This window comes from Bubalus bubalis, chromosome 5 (assembly GCF_019923935.1).
Source record: "Bubalus bubalis isolate 160015118507 breed Murrah chromosome 5, NDDB_SH_1, whole genome shotgun sequence".
NCBI lineage: Eukaryota > Metazoa > Chordata > Mammalia > Artiodactyla > Bovidae > Bubalus > Bubalus bubalis.
This window is the reverse complement of record NC_059161.1, coordinates 73255501-73263399: the sequence shown is the minus strand read 5'-3', so window position 1 is coordinate 73263399 and position 7899 is coordinate 73255501. Positions and strand designations below refer to the sequence as shown.

At 37.9% G+C, this 7899-nt stretch overlaps 1 long non-coding RNA gene across 1 annotated transcript; it reads right to left on the bottom strand.

Annotated features, from left to right (window-relative positions):
• Positions 1–588: 588 nt before the first annotated feature.
• Positions 589–7587, bottom strand: LOC112585122. The gene is made up of 3 exons (XR_003109525.2): positions 7099–7587; positions 1877–2392; positions 589–1015 (listed from the first exon to the last, which is right to left on the bottom strand). It is a non-coding gene; the product is annotated as an uncharacterized LOC112585122 (long non-coding RNA).
• Between the last annotated feature and the right edge of the window lie 312 nt (positions 7588–7899).

Sequence of the window (7899 nt, the reverse complement as noted above, 5' to 3'; positions counted from 1 at the left end):
TTAATACAGTTTTTCTATTTATGTAGACATGGCTTAAATTATTTGGAGAATAAGTGAACTTTTAAATGAACTCTTCATTCATTCATAATTCAGTGTTTTTTAATGTGTCACTGTATATCATTTCTGCTCTTCTTGGGGAATAGATGTACTCTTGGGGCTTATTAATATATTCTGTAACATAAGTTAGCATATATGTGTTACTCTAGAGTGGTACATTTTTTCCAGTTTCTAATCTAGACTTTTATAAAAAATGAAATTATATTGGATTTAATATATATTAAGACTTTTGGTAACATTTAGATTTGTTATTTTAATTTCATTCTATTTAGGCTACTTGAAACTAGTGTATACTTCCTGAATGAACAGAGGTTAATAAAAGAAAAATCTGCATTTGTGTTTCTGGCCACCATGCAATTCCAACAGTGCTCAGTCATGTCCAGTTCTTTGCAGCCCCATGGATTGTAGCCCACCAGGCTCCTCTGTCCATGGGATTTCTCAGGCAAGAATACTGGAGTGGGTTGCTGTTGGGGATTTTTTCCCTGGGACTTGGAAGTGACGAACCTGAAAGAATGACACTCGGACAGTCTCTTGCAAGGACTGACAAGTTTATTTCTGCAGTCAAGTCTTTTTTATAGAAGCAGGAACAAAGAGCTTAAAGTATACGGCCAGTAGAACACATGCGGAGTTAACACATAATCAGTAAAAACATTTCAAGGACAGTGTGTTCTAAATGACTCATGGGCTTATCCCACAACCCGCTCTCATAAGTAACATCCCTATTTATTATTAACTCTTGGTGCCAAGCATAACCAAAGGCAGGAGATGTTTCTCTGTCCGCAGTGCAAAGCCGAGTACTTCTGGCCCTTTGCCATTTTCCCAAGGACTTTCTCCTTTTACGGCTATTTTGCACTAGGCTTCTCCACATATCCTCCTTTTGTTTTTAAATTAAGCACAGCGGCTGCTAGTTGGACTCTATTGTGGGAGGCGTGGAGTCTTGAGTAGAGACTTCTGTATCCTATAATCAATGACAAAAAGAGCAGAGTGATTAATACATATATAAAAATATTGCTTCCTGAAAGCCAAGCTCTAGGGTCTAGAGACGATAGGGTTTTGGTTAAAGTATCATAGAATTGAGTACTATACAATTCCTTAGGCACCCTAACTTGAAAATTAGCAACTTGTTGTTTCAACAAATTGATGTCTAAACTTGAGTTATTTGTGAGATCCTGCAAATGCGCCTTAACCTTATTCTAAGGATATTCAGTGCTAGTATAGGGCATGTTAGTCAGACAAAAAGAAGTAAAATTCCAGTGACAGTGTATACATATTCAGAAAGTCAGTTGCTGCATTTGATCTCCTAAGTAGATAACCACAGTTTGTAACTCATTAATTCGTGTTTGTAATTGCCGATCTATTTGAGTTTGTCGAGTCCACAGATCATGAGAGTCTTTGTGCCAAGCAGTGATAAAATCATGATTTTGTATAGAATTATGTAAAGCCATACCAGACAAAGTTCCTACAGTCACAATGGAGATAAGGCTTAAGATGCCTGCAATAATCCACCCAAGGATGCACTTGGATCGCCTAAACTCAGTTTTCAACAGTACAGAAAGAAATACAGAATCAGTCCAAGGCTCAGTTAAGTTTATGGGAAGCCATAACTCAGATCTTTGTTTAACTAGTGCAATGCTAGCATTGTGATATGAAATGGTGTGATTAAGGCAGGTATACAATGCACATGCAGTACAACTGACAATCTTGGCTGATAAGTCAATATCAAAATGCCCTACCATAAACAAGTACAGAAGGTGAACACACGATTGAATATAACCAGTACTATTGTATAGGAAGGTATAATTAGAAGAAAGAAACACACCCGTAGTCCTATAAACATTAGCAAAGTGCTCTAAAGCTGCTGGAATTTTCCAAGTATGCCATTGCTTTGGCCCCACAATGGGGATGGCAATCCTGGTACGTGGGGGTGGTAAGCCCCCGTTATACCAATTCAGAAATATGTCCTTATCAGTCCAGAAACTTGTCTTAGATTTATGAAAGCCTCCAATGCTTGATATATTAAACCAGGAGCAATTATGATGTTCCTCCTGCTCTTCAGAACAGTTTACATAGCCAGAAACAGCTTATCTGGACTCATAGGAGTTCCAGTACTCTTCAGTGTCTGCTCAGCCTGACGAGTCATGTTTTCACTTGAGCCCATGTTGGGTAAGGATTCAGATGATGGCGTTTCCTCATTGGCTCCTCCAGGGTCATTGACGAGACCCTTCACGTCAACTTCCTGAGGGAGTCCGGTCTTGGGGTCCTTCTCAGTAGCAGACATGGTGAAGGGGAACCCAGATTTTCTCTCCATCTTCAATGACAAGACCATAACCCTTGCCTAGGAGTTGTAAGAAAAATTGCTTATACCATATTGGTGCATTGATTTCTAATTTGCTGTTTTTGTCTTCTGCAAAATGTCTATCTGCATGAGTATCAGAACTACTTTTTGTTAAGTTTAAAAAATTAAGGGAATAAAGAGTTAAAGATAATAGTAATTGAGGATTCATGGGATAAGAAGTGTATCTCCTCTTCCATATTCCCCCTTTCTGTTTTAATAAATGAGTTTTTAGGGTGCAGTGGGCTCTTTCAATAATGGCTTGACCCTGAGGATTATAGGGTATTCCTGTAATGTGTGTTATGTTCCATTCTGATAAAAATGAATGAAACGAATGCAAGGTGAATGCAGGTCCATTGTCTGTTTTCAAGACAGAAGGAATCCCCATAACGGGGAAGGTGAGTAAGAGTGTGGAAATGGCGTGTTTATTGGATTCTGAAGAGACAGGTACTGTCCAGATAAAGTTGTAAAATGTATCTATTGAGACAAAAAGTAAAGAAAATTTTCTTTAAGGAGCAGTGAGTGAAGTCAGATTGCTAAAGGGAATTAGGTTGTTGCCCCTGGAGATTAACTCCTGAAATCGTAGTTCATAAGTGCAGAGGGGCGCAGACATCACAGGTTTTAATAATATGCCATGTTTCAGTGAGAGGAATATGGTATTTAAAGTGCAATCTGTTAGCATTGGTATGAAAATTAGCATGTTCATCATTGGCACATGTAAAAATGGGAGCTATGAGCCTGTCAAAAGCATCATTTCTTGCGACCAGAGGGCCAGGTAAACCTGAATGAGCATGTATATGTTTAATAAAGAAAGGTTCCATACATGAGCGAATTAAAGCTTGAGTCTGTGAAAAGAGAGTATATAATTCTTCATCTAGGTTGTATAAAAAGGCGGTAACAAAATCAGGAAAAAGGGAAGCAAGGTATTTGGAATCAGTATATACATTGAATAATAATGGTTGAAGCGACAAAAGAGCATATAAAGCATATAACTCAACTCTTTGTACTGAAGAATAGGTAGTGGGTAATTTCTCTTTGATATCAGGGCTGACAATCCCTGCTATGCCTTTCTTGTTGCCATCAATGAAATAGGTGGGTGCATTGATAATAGGCTGGGATGCAATGATATTAGTTACAATGAATTTATTACATTGTAGAAAGTCCTATAATTTTCCTTTCAGTAAATGAAATGAGATAACATTCTGAAAATCACTTAATGCCATTTGCATGGTCAGGTTATACTGTAAGGCAATTTGCAATTCCTTTTTTGTCAAGGGAACGTGTATTGCATATGGATCAAATCCAGTCAAAGTTTGTACATGGCTTCTTCCTGACACAATTAAGTGCCCTATTTTCTCAATATATGCTACAATTTTTTTTTAGACTGTTTAGTGTGTAAATATGCCCATTCTTTTGGGCTATGTTGAGCTATAATTGCAGTGGGTGAATGTTCAATGGGGAATATATCTAAAGAAACAGGTTGATCATAATCTAGCCAAGTTGAAAAAGATTGTTGAATGTGTTTCTCCTTAAGGCCAGTTCTTCTTTGGCCTCTTTTGTTAGCTGCCTAGGGCTATTAGGGTTGGGGGATCCCTTTAAGATTTTAAATAGATTTTGTAAGGCATAGGTGGGGATGCTGACAGATGGCCGTAGCCAATTAATATCTCCTAGCAATTTTTGAAAATCATTCAGCGTGCATAGTGATTGCAGAGAAATTTGAATTTTTTGAGGTTTGATTTTAGATTATTCTATAACGTGTCCTAAATAATTAAAGGGTGCTTTCCATTGAATTTTATCTGGTGCTACAAGCAGGCCATGATTTTGAAAAGTAGTAGTAACTTCATTATATAACTGTTTCAAACAGAATTCAGATTCCATAGAAAGAAGTATATCATCCATGTAATGAATTATAAACACAGTAGGATATTTATCTCTAATGGGTTGAAATAAAACAAATATGAGATATTGGCAAATGATAGGGGAGTTCATCATTCCCTGAGGTAGCACCTTCCATTGGAATCTTTTAACAGGAGCCATGTGATTTATAGAAGGAACTGAAAAGGCAAAATGTTTTCTATCTTTATGGTGCAAAGGTATAGTAAAAAAAGCAGTCTTGTAAGTCAGTAATAACTATAGACCACCCTTTTGGTACCATAGAAGGGGAGGGCAATCTGGGTTATAAGGACCCCATAGGTAACATGGTATTATTAACATTTCTTAAATCTATCAACATTTGTCATTTTCTTGATTTCTTTTTTATTACAAAAATAGGGGAATTCCACGGGGAAAATGAAGGTTTTATATGAGCTTTTTGTAATTGTTCATTAACTAATTGCATAAGAGCTGCCAATTTTTCTTTAGTTAGGGACCACTGAGGTGTCCACACTGGGGTATCAGAGTCCCAATCGAGGGGCAGCATTGTTAACTCAATGGCTCCCATTAAAAGGTTCATTTAAAGAAATTGTGGCTTTCGTTTGTTCAAGAAAATCTTGTCCCCATAAATTGATTGGGATATAAGTAATATATGGTTTAAGATAAGCTACAATTTGATTAGGGCCATACACTTGTAAATAGGATATACTGACAAAAGTTTGTGTGGCATCAGCTTTATTTATTCCTAATAGTCTAGAAGGAGCCATAACCTTACCCCAATTGAGGGGCCATTCTGCAGCTCTAATGATTGAAATGTCAGCTCCAGTATCTAATATGCCTGTGAAATTTCTTCCCCATATGCATAAAGTAAGGATGGGTTTCAGATGTTCCTTTAATAAGGCGGAGAGTACAGCAGTAAGGTTGGTATTGCCAAAGCCTCCTTGTTGAATTTTATCAGATGCCTTCATTGGTTTGACATATGGTAAAAGTAATAATTGTGCAAAATGTTCCCTTTTTTGTAAGTATACATTTCCCATTTTCACAACATTTACCATAATATGTATTTCCCCTTCATAATCTTTGTCCATAACACCGGTCAATACCATTAAACCTCTCATTGTGCAGCTACTATGTCCCAAAATCAGTCCTATTGTCCTGGGTGGAATCGGGCCATAATACCCAGTGGGAATTTTGTGGGGGTTGTATAATTCTATTAGTTCCATATCATAAGGACTAGGTATATCAATGCAAGCACTCTTAGATGTAGCTAGTTGTAGCATCATAACATTAGATCCTCCTTTTGTAGTGGGGCTAGAGGATGGCCCCTTTATCAGTGTCCCTGTTGTTGTTGTTGTTGTTGTGCATCGGGGTTCAAGGTGTTTCCATCCTTATCAAATTTAGAATGACATTCATTCAGCCAATGGAACCCCCTTTTACATCTTGGACATACTCCTGGGGGTCTCTTCTTATTAGAAGTAGTATTATTTTTTCTGGCCTGTGTTGGCATGCAGCATTGTTTTTTCATATGGCTGGGCTTCCCACAGTTAAAACATTTGGCATTAGCAGCCTTTTGTACATTAAAGGTTTCCAATGCCACCAATTTTGTTCTATGGGACATAGATCCGATATCTTTATATGCTTTCAAATATTCTATAAGAGAGCCAGTCTCTCGAATTGGTCTAAGCATGGATTGACATTCCTCATTAGCATTTTCAAAAGCAAGTTGTTTTAAAATAATGTTTTGTAAAGTCACATCCTTAATAGATTTCTCAATTGCATCCTTTAATTTTCCTATAAATTGAGAATATTCCTCTTCATGTCCTTGAATAATCTTAACAAATGAACCATCAGAATTAGTGCTATCAACCTTTGCTTATGTCTTGCAGGCAGTTTCTTTAATGAAATGTAACATCTAAGGGGTAATATTAGCTAGTTGTGCAATCATATCGGCCATGGCTCTTGTTCCAGTGAGTATATCATAGGTTAAATTGGCAGGGTTACCATGAGATTGCTTATCAGTTATCAGCTGTCGGGCCTCCTCATTAACCCACATTTTCCATTGCAGTAATTCTTGAGGATTTAAAACCATCTTTGCTATTTGAAAAAAAACATATGGCATCCAATGGTCAGCCCATCCTCTGAGAAATTCTATACAGTAAGGAGAAGTAGGTCCATACAGAGTGCATGCTTTCTTAAAGCTAGACAACATGCCAAAATCTAGATTAGCCCAAGTATTTTGGCCTTGGGCAGGTTGATTAAATTGCATTGGGAAAGCGAAAGTGCAAGCAGGCATCTCCCGAGGAGGAGTGAAATGATTAGTACGAGCAAAATTAGCAATTGCTGTTACAGGAGGAGCAGAAGGAAAAACCTTAGATTTGGGCTGTCTGTTGAATGAAATGACCTCCGTTCCAAGTGGCTTCAGTTTTGACATATCCTGTATATATATGTCTCTAAGTTGTTTTTCTAAGGATTGTGTCTGAGCATAACATTCTTATATTTCAAAGCACCTCGCATATCTTGTTCCTTAAGCTCATATTCATGTAAAGATTGAATAGTTTTTACTTCAAATCAATGTTATGTCCTTCAATTTGTTCTATAATAGTCCGTATGAGTGACCAGGTAACCCGTGCTGACATGCTCGCAAAACTTTATTTTTAACCCTTTTCTATACGTCTAGATTGAGTGTCCCCTCTTCTAGGAACCATGAATTGTTCCAGTAAAATATGATAGCAGCCGTTCAACTGATCTCTTGAAACATTAACACTGTTTTGTTTCAAAAACTGATGCATTATAGAAATGAAAGGAATTTTACTGCTATGTTGTCCCATCCTGCTTACCTCTTTCTGCAGAGGCTCGTCACTTTGTTCAGCCTTCCTCTCAAGTCCCTGTTCAGGCTCCACTTGGGGATTTTTTTCCCCGGGACTTGGAAGTAACACTGAACCTGAAAGAATGACACTTGGACAGTCTCTTGCAAGGACTGACAAGTTTATTTCTGCAGTCAAGCTTTTTTATAGAAGCAGGAACAAAGAGCTTAAAGTATATGGCCAGCAGAGCACATGCGGAGTTAACACATAATCAGTAAAAACATTTCAAGGACAGCGTGCTCTAAATGACTCATGGGCTTATCCCACAACCCACTCTCATAAGTAACATCCCTATTTATTATTAACTCTTGGCGCCGAGCATAACCAAAGGCAGGAGATGTTTCTCTGTCCGCAGTGCAAAGCCGAGTACTTCTGGCCCTTTGCCATTTTCCCAAGGACTTTCTCCTTTTACGGCTATTTTGCACTACGCTTCCCAACAGTTGCCATTTCCTTCTCTATAGGAGGTTTCCAATCCAGGGATTAAACCCACATCTCTTTCAGCTCCTGAACTGGCAGGCAAATTTTTACCACTAGTGCCAATTCCAATAGCAGGACCTGGAATTGCCCTTTCCCTTTAAGTTGTTTTTTAAAAAAATTATGATAAACAGTTTCAAATACTAGAAACCAGGCAACACAGGAAATTGTTTCTGTAGAAAAAGGACATGAAGTTGGTGAATCCTCCTTTGGTCAGGTTATTGCCTAGAGAGACTTTACAGATTTCAGTTCAGTTCAGTTCAGTTCAGTCACTCAGTTGTGTCTGACTCTTTGCCACCC